We start from the raw sequence: 9,859 nt of genomic DNA, 5'->3' as shown, positions 1-9,859 counted from the left end.
AGGCCCTAGCCTGCAGACGCTCAGCACAGATGCTCCTCCTCTTCCTGGGCGTGCTCTATCCTCCAGTCACCTCCAGAGCTGCAGTCACTATTCTGCTGTTACATCGTGTCTTATCCTCCAGTCACCTCCAGAGCTGCACTCACTATTCTGCTGTTACATCGTGTCTTATCCTCCAGTCACCTCCAGAGCTGCACTCACTATTCTGCTGTTACATTGTGTCTTATCCTCCAGTCACCTCCAGAGCTGCACCCACTATTCTGCTGTTACATCGTGTCTTATCCTCCAGAGCTTCAGTCACTATACTGCTGTTACGTCATGTCTTATCCTCCAGTCACCTCCTGAGCTGCACTCACTATTCTGCTGTTACATCGTGTCTTATCCTCCAGTCACCTCCAGAGCTGCAGTCACTATTCTGCTGATACATTATGTCTTATCCTCCAGTCACCTCCAGAGCAGCACTCACTATTCTGCTGTTACTACTTATTCTCTAATCACCTCCAGAGCTGCACTCACTATTCTGCTGTTACATCGAGTCTTATCCTCCAGTCACCTCCAGAGCTGCACTCACTATTCTGCTGTTACATCGTGTCTTATCCTCCAGTCACCTCCAGAGCTGCACTCACTATTCTGCTGTTACATCGAGTCTTATCCGCCAGTCACCTCCAGAGCTGCACTCACTATTCTGCTGTTACATTGTGTCTTATCCTCCAGTCACCTCCAGAGCTGCACCCACTATTCTGCTGTTACATCGTGTCTTATTCCCCAGTCACCTCCAGAGCTGCACTCACTATTCTGATGTTACATCGTGTCTTATCCTCCAATCACCTCCAGAGCTGCAGTCACTATTCTGCTGTTACATCGTGTCTTATCCTCCAGTCACCTCCAGAGCTGCAGTCACTATTCTGCTGTTACATCGTGTCTTATCCTCCAGTCACCTCCAGAGCTGCACTCACTATTCTGCTGTTACGTCATGTCTTATCCTCCAGTCACCTCCAGAGCTGCACTCACTATTCTGCTGTTACGTCATGTCTTATCCTCCAGTCACCTCCAGAGCTGCACTCACTATTCTGCTGTTACATCGTGTCTTATCCTCCAGTCACCTCCAGGGCTGCACTCACTATTCTGCTGTTACATCGTGTCTTATCCTCCAGTCACCTCCAGAGCTGCACTCACTATTCTGCTGTTACATCGAGTCTTATCCTCCAGTCACCTCCAGGGCTGCACTCACTATTCTGCTGTTACATCGTGTCTTATCCTCCAGTCACCTCCAGAGCTGCACTCACTATTCTGCTGTTACATATTGAGTGTAGTGTATGATGGGTGTAGTAGTACCACCCTCTGCACAGCTGTGAGTCTGCACTTTACATCTGCCATTTATAAGACAGGGAGGGAACAGCTGCAGCTCCGACCCCAGATGTAACCCGCTGTCACGCTGGTCCAGACAGGAACTTGTACACAGCAGAGTTACGACGAGACACCCAGAGCACCGGAGACCCCAGAGTACAGCGGAGACCTCACCAGAGCCACCTGGAGACCCCAGCGTATAGAGGAGACCCCAACCAAAGCCACCTGGAGACCCCAGCGTACAGCGGAGACCCCAACCAGAGCTGCCTGGAGACCCCAGAGTACAGCGGAGACCCCAGCGTACAGCGGAGACCTCACCAGAGCCACCTGGAGACCCCAGCGTATAGAGGAGACCCCAACCAGAGCCACCTGGAGACCCCAGCGTACAGCGGAGACCCCAGTGTACAGCGGAGACCCCAACCAGAGCCGCCCCGGAGACCCCAGAATACAGCGAGGACCTTGACCTGCGTCCGGTGAGTGCACGTCACACAGTCACCTAGTAATGATAGAATGGCTGATAACAGGGAGCACAACATCATCTGGACTGCCCATAAGTGTAGCGCCCCCATAGAAAGCGGGGTCAGGTGACCAGTTGTCGGCGGTGCGGGGGTCACTATGCTGGGTCCCTTTTGCCATAAGACCACCAGAACAATGAACGTTGGTCACTGCGGGGGTTTTGCATTGGGGCCGGAGAGCTTCTAGTTCTGCCCTGAGCTTCGTCCAACTTTCCCAGACCCCAGAGCAGCTGCACAATAATGACCCCACAGAGGAGGAATGTCTGCACTTTATCCAGTGCCTAATAATGGGTTAATAGATGCACCTGGTTCTCAGTTATCATCCTGTGCCGCTCCCCACCGGGCACTGAGCTGCTGCCCCCATAATCACATCCCGAGCTGGAAACTCCCTGTAACCAGTGCGAGCCCTGCCCCCTACTACCCTATACAGCGGTATGAGCCCCCCGCTATAACCCGAGCATCTCCCGTACAGTCACATAGTGGGGATGCAGAGCTGGCAACAAAGTGAGTACACCCCTAAGTGAAAATTGTGCCCAATCAGCCCTTTTCCTCCCCGGTGTCATTTGACTCATTAGTGTTTTCAGGTGTCAGGTGTGAATGGGGGGCAGGGGGTAACACCCGGGGTCATCATGGTGAAGAACGCTCCGAGGATCAGAGTAAGAATTGTTACTCTACAGAAAGATGGCCGAGGCTATAAGAAGACCACTGACACCCCGACACTGAGCCGCAGCATGGGGGCCACAACCAGACAGCGGTGTAACAAGGCGGGGTCCGCTCAGGACCAGCCTCACCGTGGACGACCACAGAAGCTGAGCGTACATGCTCCGCCTCATATCAGAGGTCGTCTGGTCATTATGGATGTAGGAGTGCTGCAGAGGTTGTAGGGGTGGGGGGTCCGCCTGTCAGTGCTCAGACCATACACATTGCTGCAGAGGTTACAGGGGTGGGGGGTCCGCCTGTCAGTGCTCAGACCATACACATTACTGCAGAGATTACAGGGGTGGGGGGTCCGCCTGTCAGTGCTCAGACCATACACATTACTGCAGAGGTTACAGGGGTGGGGGTCCCCCTGTCAGTGATCAGACCATACACATTGCTGCAGAGGTTACAGGGGTGGGGGGTCCGCCTGTCAGTGCTCAGACCATACACATTGCTGCAGAGGTTACAGGGGTGGGGGGGGTCCGCCTGTCAGTGCTCAGACCATACACATTGCTGCAGAGGTTACAGGGGTGGGGGGTCCGCCTGTCAGTGCTCAGACCATACACATTGCTGCAGAGATTGTAGGGGTGGGGGGTCTGCCTGTCAGTGCTCAGACCATACACATTGCTGCAGAGGTTGTAGGGGTGGGGGGTCCGCATGTCAGTGCTCAGACCATACACATTGTTGCAGAGGTTACAGGGGTGGGGGGCCGCCTGTCAGTGCCCAGACCATACACATTGCTGCAGAGGTTACAGGGGTGGGGGGATCCGCCTGTCAGTGCTCAGACCATACACATTGCTGCAGAGGTTACAGGGGTGGGGGGGGCGCCTGTCAATGCTCAGACCATACACATTACCGCAGAGGTTACAGGGGTGGGGGGTCCGCCTGTCAATGCTCAGACCATACACATTACTGCAGAGGTTACAGGGGTGGGGGGTTCGCCTGTCAATGCTCAGACCATACACATTGCTGCAGAGGTTACAGGAGTGGGGGGTCCGCCTGTCAGTGATCAGACCATACACATTACTGCAGAGGTTACAGGGGTGGGGGGTCCACCTGTCAGTGCTCAGACCATACACATTACTGCAGAGGTTACAGGGGTGGGGGGTCCGCCTGTCAATGATCAGACCATACACATTACTGCAGAGGTTACAGGGGTGGGGGGTCCGCCTGTCAGTGCTCAGACCATACACATTACTGCAGAGGTTACAGGGGTGGGGGGTCCGCCTGTCAGTGCTCAGACCATACACATTACTGCAGAGGTTACAGGGGTGGGGGGTCCGCCTGTCAGTGCTCAGACCATACACATTACTGCAGAGGTTACAGGGGTGGGGGGTCCGCCTGTCAGTGCTCAGACCATACACATTACTGCAGAGGTTACAGGGGTGAGGGGCCGCCTGTCAGCGCTCAGACCATACACATTGCTGCAGAGATTACAGGGGTGGGGGGGTCCGCCTGTCAGTGCTCAGACCATACACATTGCTGCAGAGGTTACAGGGTTGGGGGGTCCGCCTGTCAGTGCTCAGACCATACACATTGCTGCAGAGGTTGTAGGGGTGGGGGGTCCGCATGTCAGTGCTCAGACCATACACATTGTTGCAGAGGTTACAGGGGTGGGGGGCCGCCTGTCAGTGCCCAGACCATACACATTGCTGCAGAGGTTACAGGGGTGGGGGGATCCGCCTGTCAGTGCTCAGACCATACACATTGCTGCAGAGGTTACAGGGGTGGGGGGGGCGCCTGTCAATGCTCAGACCATACACATTACCGCAGAGGTTACAGGGGTGGGGGGTCCGCCTGTCAATGCTCAGACCATACACATTACTGCAGAGGTTACAGGGGTGGGGGGTTCGCCTGTCAATGCTCAGACCATACACATTGCTGCAGAGGTTACAGGAGTGGGGGGTCCGCCTGTCAGTGATCAGACCATACACATTACTGCAGAGGTTACAGGGGTGGGGGGTCCACCTGTCAGTGCTCAGACCATACACATTACTGCAGAGGTTACAGGGGTGGGGGGTCCGCCTGTCAATGATCAGACCATACACATTACTGCAGAGGTTACAGGGGTGGGGGGTCCGCCTGTCAGTGCTCAGACCATACACATTACTGCAGAGGTTACAGGGGTGGGGGGTCCGCCTGTCAGTGCTCAGACCATACACATTACTGCAGAGGTTACAGGGGTGGGGGGTCCGCCTGTCAGTGCTCAGACCATACACATTACTGCAGAGGTTACAGGGGTGGGGGGTCCGCCTGTCAGTGCTCAGACCATACACACCATACACATTACTGCAGAGGTTACAGGGGTGGGGGGGTCCGCCTGTCAGTGCTCAGACCATACACATTGCTGCAGAGGTTACAGGGTTGGGGGGTCCGCCTGTCAGTGCTCAGACCATACACATTGCTGCAGAGGTTACAGCGGTGGGTGGTCCGCCTGTCAGTGCTCAGACCATACACATTGCTGCAGAGGTTACATGGGTGGGGGGTCCGCCTATCAGTGCTCAGACCATACACACCATACACATTACTGCAGAGGTTACAGGGGTGGGGGGTCCGCCTGTCAGCGCTCAGACCATACACATTGCTGCAGAGGTTACAGGGGTGGGGGGGTCCGCCTGTCAGTGCTCAGACCATACACATTACTGCAGAGGTTACAAGGGTGGGGGGTCCGCCTGTCAGTGCTCAGACCATACACATTGCTGCAGAGGTTACAGGGGTGGGGGGTTCGCCTGTCAATGCTCAGACCATACACATTACTGCAGAGGTTACAGGGGTGGGGGGTCCGCCTGTCAGTGCTCAAACCATACACATTACTGCAGAGGTTACAGGGGTGGGGGGTCCACCTGTCAGTGCTCAGACCATACACATTGCTGCAGAGGTTACAGGGGTGGGGGGTCCCCCTGTCAGTGCTCAGACCATACACATTACTGCAGAGGTTACAGGGGTGGGGGGTCCGCCTGTCAGTGCTCAGACCATACACATTACTGCAGAGGTTACAGGGGTGGGGGGTCTGCCTGTCAGTGCTCAGACCATACACATTACTGCAGAGGTTACAGGGGTGGGGGGTTCGCCTGTCAATGCTCAGACCATACACATTGCTGCAGAGGTTACAGGGGTGGGGGGTCCCCCTGTCAATGCTCAGACCATACACATTGCTGCAGAGGTTACAGGGGTGGGGGGTTCGCCTGTCAATGCTCAGACCATACACATTACTGCAGAGGTTACAGGGGTGGGGGGTCCGCCTGTCAGTGCTCAGACCATACACATTACTGCAGAGGTTACAGGGGTGGGGGGTTCGCCTGTCAATGCTCAGACCATACACATTGCTGCAGAGGTTACAGGGGTGGGGGGTTCGCCTGTCAGTGCTCAGACCATACACATTACTGCAGAGGTTACAGGGGTGGAGGGTCCGCCTGTCAGCGCTCAGACCATACACATTGCTGCAGAGGTTACAGGGGTGGGGGGGTCCGCCTGTCAGTGCTCAGACCATACACATTGCTGCAGAGGTTACAGGGTTGGGGGGTCCGCCTGTCAGTGCTCAGACCATACACATTGCTGCAGAGGTTACAGCGGTGGGGGGTCCGCCTGTCAGTGCTCAGACCATACACATTGCTGCAGAGGTTACATGGGTGAGGGGTCCGCCTGTCAGTGCTCAGACCATACACATTACTGCAGAGGTTACAGGGGTGGGGGGTCCGCCTGTCAGTGATTAGACCATACACATTACTGCAGAGGTTACAGGGGTGGGGGGTCCGCCTGTCAACGCTCAGACCATACACATTGCTGCAGAGGTTACAGGGGTGGGGGGGTCCGCCTGTCAGCGCTCAGACCATACACATTACTGCAGAGGTTACAGGGGTGGGGGGTCCGCCTGTCAGTGCTCAGACCATACACATTACTGCAGAGGTTACAGGGGTGGGGGGTCCGCCTGTCAGTGCTCAGACCATACACATTGCTGCAGAGGTTACAGGGGTGGGGGGTCCGCCTGTCAGTGCTCAGACCATACACATTGCTGCAGAGGTTACAGCGGTGGGGGGTCCGCCTGTCAGTGCTCAGACCATACACATTGCTGCAGAGGTTACAGCGGTGGGGGGTCCGCCTGTCAGTGCTCAGACCATACACATTGCTGCAGAGGTTACATGGGTGAGGGGTCCGCCTGTCAGTGCTCAGACCATACACATTACTGCAGAGGTTACAGGGGTGGGGGGTCCGCCTGTCAGTGATTAGACCATACACATTACTGCAGAGGTTACAGGGGTGGGGGGTCCGCCTGTCAACGCTCAGACCATACACATTGCTGCAGAGGTTACAGGGGTGGGGGGGTCCGCCTGTCAACGCTCAGACCATACACATTACTGCAGAGGTTACAGGGGTGGGGGGTCCGCCTGTCAGTGCTCAGACCATACACATTACTGCAGAGGTTACAGGGGTGGGGGGTCCGCCTGTCAGTGCTCAGACCATACACATTACTGCAGAGGTTACAGGGGTGGGGGGTCCGCCTGTCAGTGCTCAGACCATACACATTGCTGCAGAGGTTACAGGGGTGGGGGGTCCGCCTGTCAGTGCTCAGACCATACACATTGCTGCAGAGGTTACAGGGGTGAGGGGTCCGCCTGTCAGTGATCAGACCATACACATTACTGCAGAGGTTACAGGGGTGGGGGGTCCCCCTGTCAGTGATCAGACCATACACATTACTGCAGAGGTTACAGGGGTGGGGGGTCCCCCTGTCAGTGATCAGACCATACACATTACTGCAGAGGTTACAGGGGTGGGGGGTCCCCCTGTCAGTGATCAGACCATACACATTACTGCAGAGGTTACAGGGGTGGGGGGTCCACCTGTCAGTGCTCAGACCATACACATTGCTGCAGAGGTTACAGGGGTGGGGGGTCCACCTGTCAGTGCTCAGACCATACACATTGCTGCAGAGGTTACAGGGGTGGGGGGTCCGCCTGTCAGTGCTCAGACCATACACATTGCTGCAGAGGTTACAGTGGTGGGGGGGTTCGCCTGTCAATGCTCACACCATACACATTACTGCAGAGGTTACAGGGATGGGGGGTCTGCCTGTCAGTGCTCAGACCATACACATTGCTGCAGAGGTTACAGGGGTGGGGGGTCCGCCTGTCAGTACTCAGACCATACACATTACTGCAGAGGTAACAGGGGTGGGGGGTCCGCCTGTCAGTGATCAGACCATACACATTGCTGCAGAGGTTACAGGGGTGGGGGGGGTCCGCCTGTCAGTGATCAGACCATACACATTACTGCAGAGGTTACAGGGGTGGGGGGTCCGCCTGTCAGTGATCAGACCATACACATTGCTGCAGAGGTTACAGGGGTGGGGGGGTCCGCCTGTCAGTGATCAGACCATACACATTACTGCAGAGGTAACAGGGGTGGGGGTCCGCCTGTCAGTACTCAGACCATACACTTTACTGCAGAGGTAACAGGGGTGGGGGTCCGCCTGTCAGCGCTCAGACCATACACATTACTGCAGAGGTTAAAGGGGTGGGGGGTCCGCCTGTCAGTGCTCAGACCATACACATTGTTGCAGAGGTTACAGGGGTGGGGGGTCCACCTGTCAGTGCTCAGAACATACACATTACTGCAGAGGTAACAGGGGTGGGGGTCCGCCTGTCAGCGCTCAGACCATACACATTACTGCAGATGGTACATCGGTGGGGGGTCCGCCTGTCAAGGCTCAGACCATACACATTACTGCAGAGGTTACAGGGGTGGGGGTCCGCCTGTTAGTGATCAGACCATACACATTACTGCAGAGGTTACAGGGGTGGGGGTCCGCCTGTCAGTGCTCAGACCATACACATTGCTGCAGAGGTTACAGGGGTGGGGGGGTCCGCCTGTCAGTGCTCAGACCATACACATTACTGCAGAGGTTACAGGGGTGGGGGGTCCGCCTGTCAGTGCTCAGACCATACACATTACTGCAGAGGTTACAGGGGTGGGGGGTCCACCTGTCAGTGATCAGACCATACACATTACTGCAGAGGTTACAGGGGTGGGGGGGTCCGCCTGTCATTGATCAGACCATACACATTACTGCAGAGGTTACAGGGGTGGGGGGTCCGCCTGTCAGTGCTCAGACCATACACATTACTGCAGAGGTTACAGGGGTGGGGGGGTCCGCCTGTCATTGATCAGACCATACACATTGCTGCAGTGGTTACAGGGGTGGGGGGTCCGCCTGTCAGTGCTCAGACCATACACATTACTGCAGATGGTACATGGGTGAGGGGTCCGCCTATCAATGCTCAGACCATACACATTACTGCAGAGGTTACAGGGGTGGGGGGTCCGCCTGTCAGTGCTCAGACCATACACATTGCTGCAGAGGTTACAGGGGTGGGGGGTCCGCCTGTCAGTGCTCAGACCATACACATTTCTGCAGAGGTTACAGGGGTGGAGGGTCCGCCTGTCAGTGCTCAGACCATACACATTACTGAAGAGGTTACAGGGGTGGGGGGTCCGCCTGTCAGTGCTCAGACCATACACATTACTGCAGAGGTTACAGTGGTGGGGGGTCTGCCTGTCAGTGCTCAGACCATACACTTTACTGCAGAGGTTACAGGGGTGGAGGGTCCGCCTGTCAGTGCTCAGACCATACACATTACTGCAGAGGTTACAGGGGTGGGGGGTCCGCCTGTCAGTTCTCAGACCATACACATTACTGCAGAGGTTACAGGGGTGGGGGGTCCGCCTGTCAGTGCTCAGACCATACACATTACTGCAGAGGTTACAGTGGTGGGGGGTCTGCCTGTCAGTGCTCAGACCATACACTTTACTGCAGAGGTTACAGGGGTGGAGGGTCCGCCTGTCAGTGCTCAGACCATACACATTACTGCAGAGGTTACAGGGGTGGGGGGTCCACCTGTCAGTGATCAGACCATACACATTACTGCAGAGGTTACAGTGGTGGGGGGTCCGCCTGTCAGTGATCAGACCATACACATTGCTGTAGAGGTTACAGGGGTGGGGGGTCCACCTGTCAGTGATCAGACCATACACATTACTGCAGAGGTTACAGTGGTGGGGGGTCCGCCTGTCAGTGATCAGACCATACACATTACTGCAGAGGTTACAGGGGTGGGGGGTCCACCTGTCAGTGATCAGACCATACACATTACTGCAGAGGTTACAGTGGTGGGGGGTCCGCCTGTCAGTGCTCAGACCATACACTTTACTGCAGAGGTTACAGGGGTGGGGGGTCCGCCTGTCAGTGCTCAGACCATACACATTACTGCAGAGGTTACAGGGGTGGGGGGTCCGCCTGTCAG

At 56.1% G+C, this 9,859-nt stretch overlaps 1 protein-coding gene across 1 annotated transcript in view; it reads left to right on the top strand.

Moving 5' to 3' along the window:
* The first annotated feature begins 329 nt into the window (after nt 1-329).
* The window catches only part of IL34 (interleukin 34), a 48,578-nt gene continuing 39,048 nt past the window's right edge, over nt 330-9,859 (top strand). Inside the window, exon 1 of the mRNA XM_073564330.1 lies at nt 330-1,817. The gene's annotated coding sequence lies outside the window, so the exon portion shown is untranslated. The remainder of the gene's footprint in view (nt 1,818-9,859) is intronic.

The sequence above is a fragment of the Dendrobates tinctorius genome, unplaced genomic scaffold, assembly GCF_039654945.1.
Source record: "Dendrobates tinctorius isolate UK_male_01 unplaced genomic scaffold, ASM3965494v1 ptg000450l, whole genome shotgun sequence".
Taxonomy (NCBI): domain Eukaryota; kingdom Metazoa; phylum Chordata; class Amphibia; order Anura; family Dendrobatidae; genus Dendrobates; species Dendrobates tinctorius.
The sequence above is the reverse complement of the archived record's forward strand: the minus strand, read 5'-3'. Positions and strand labels throughout refer to the sequence as shown.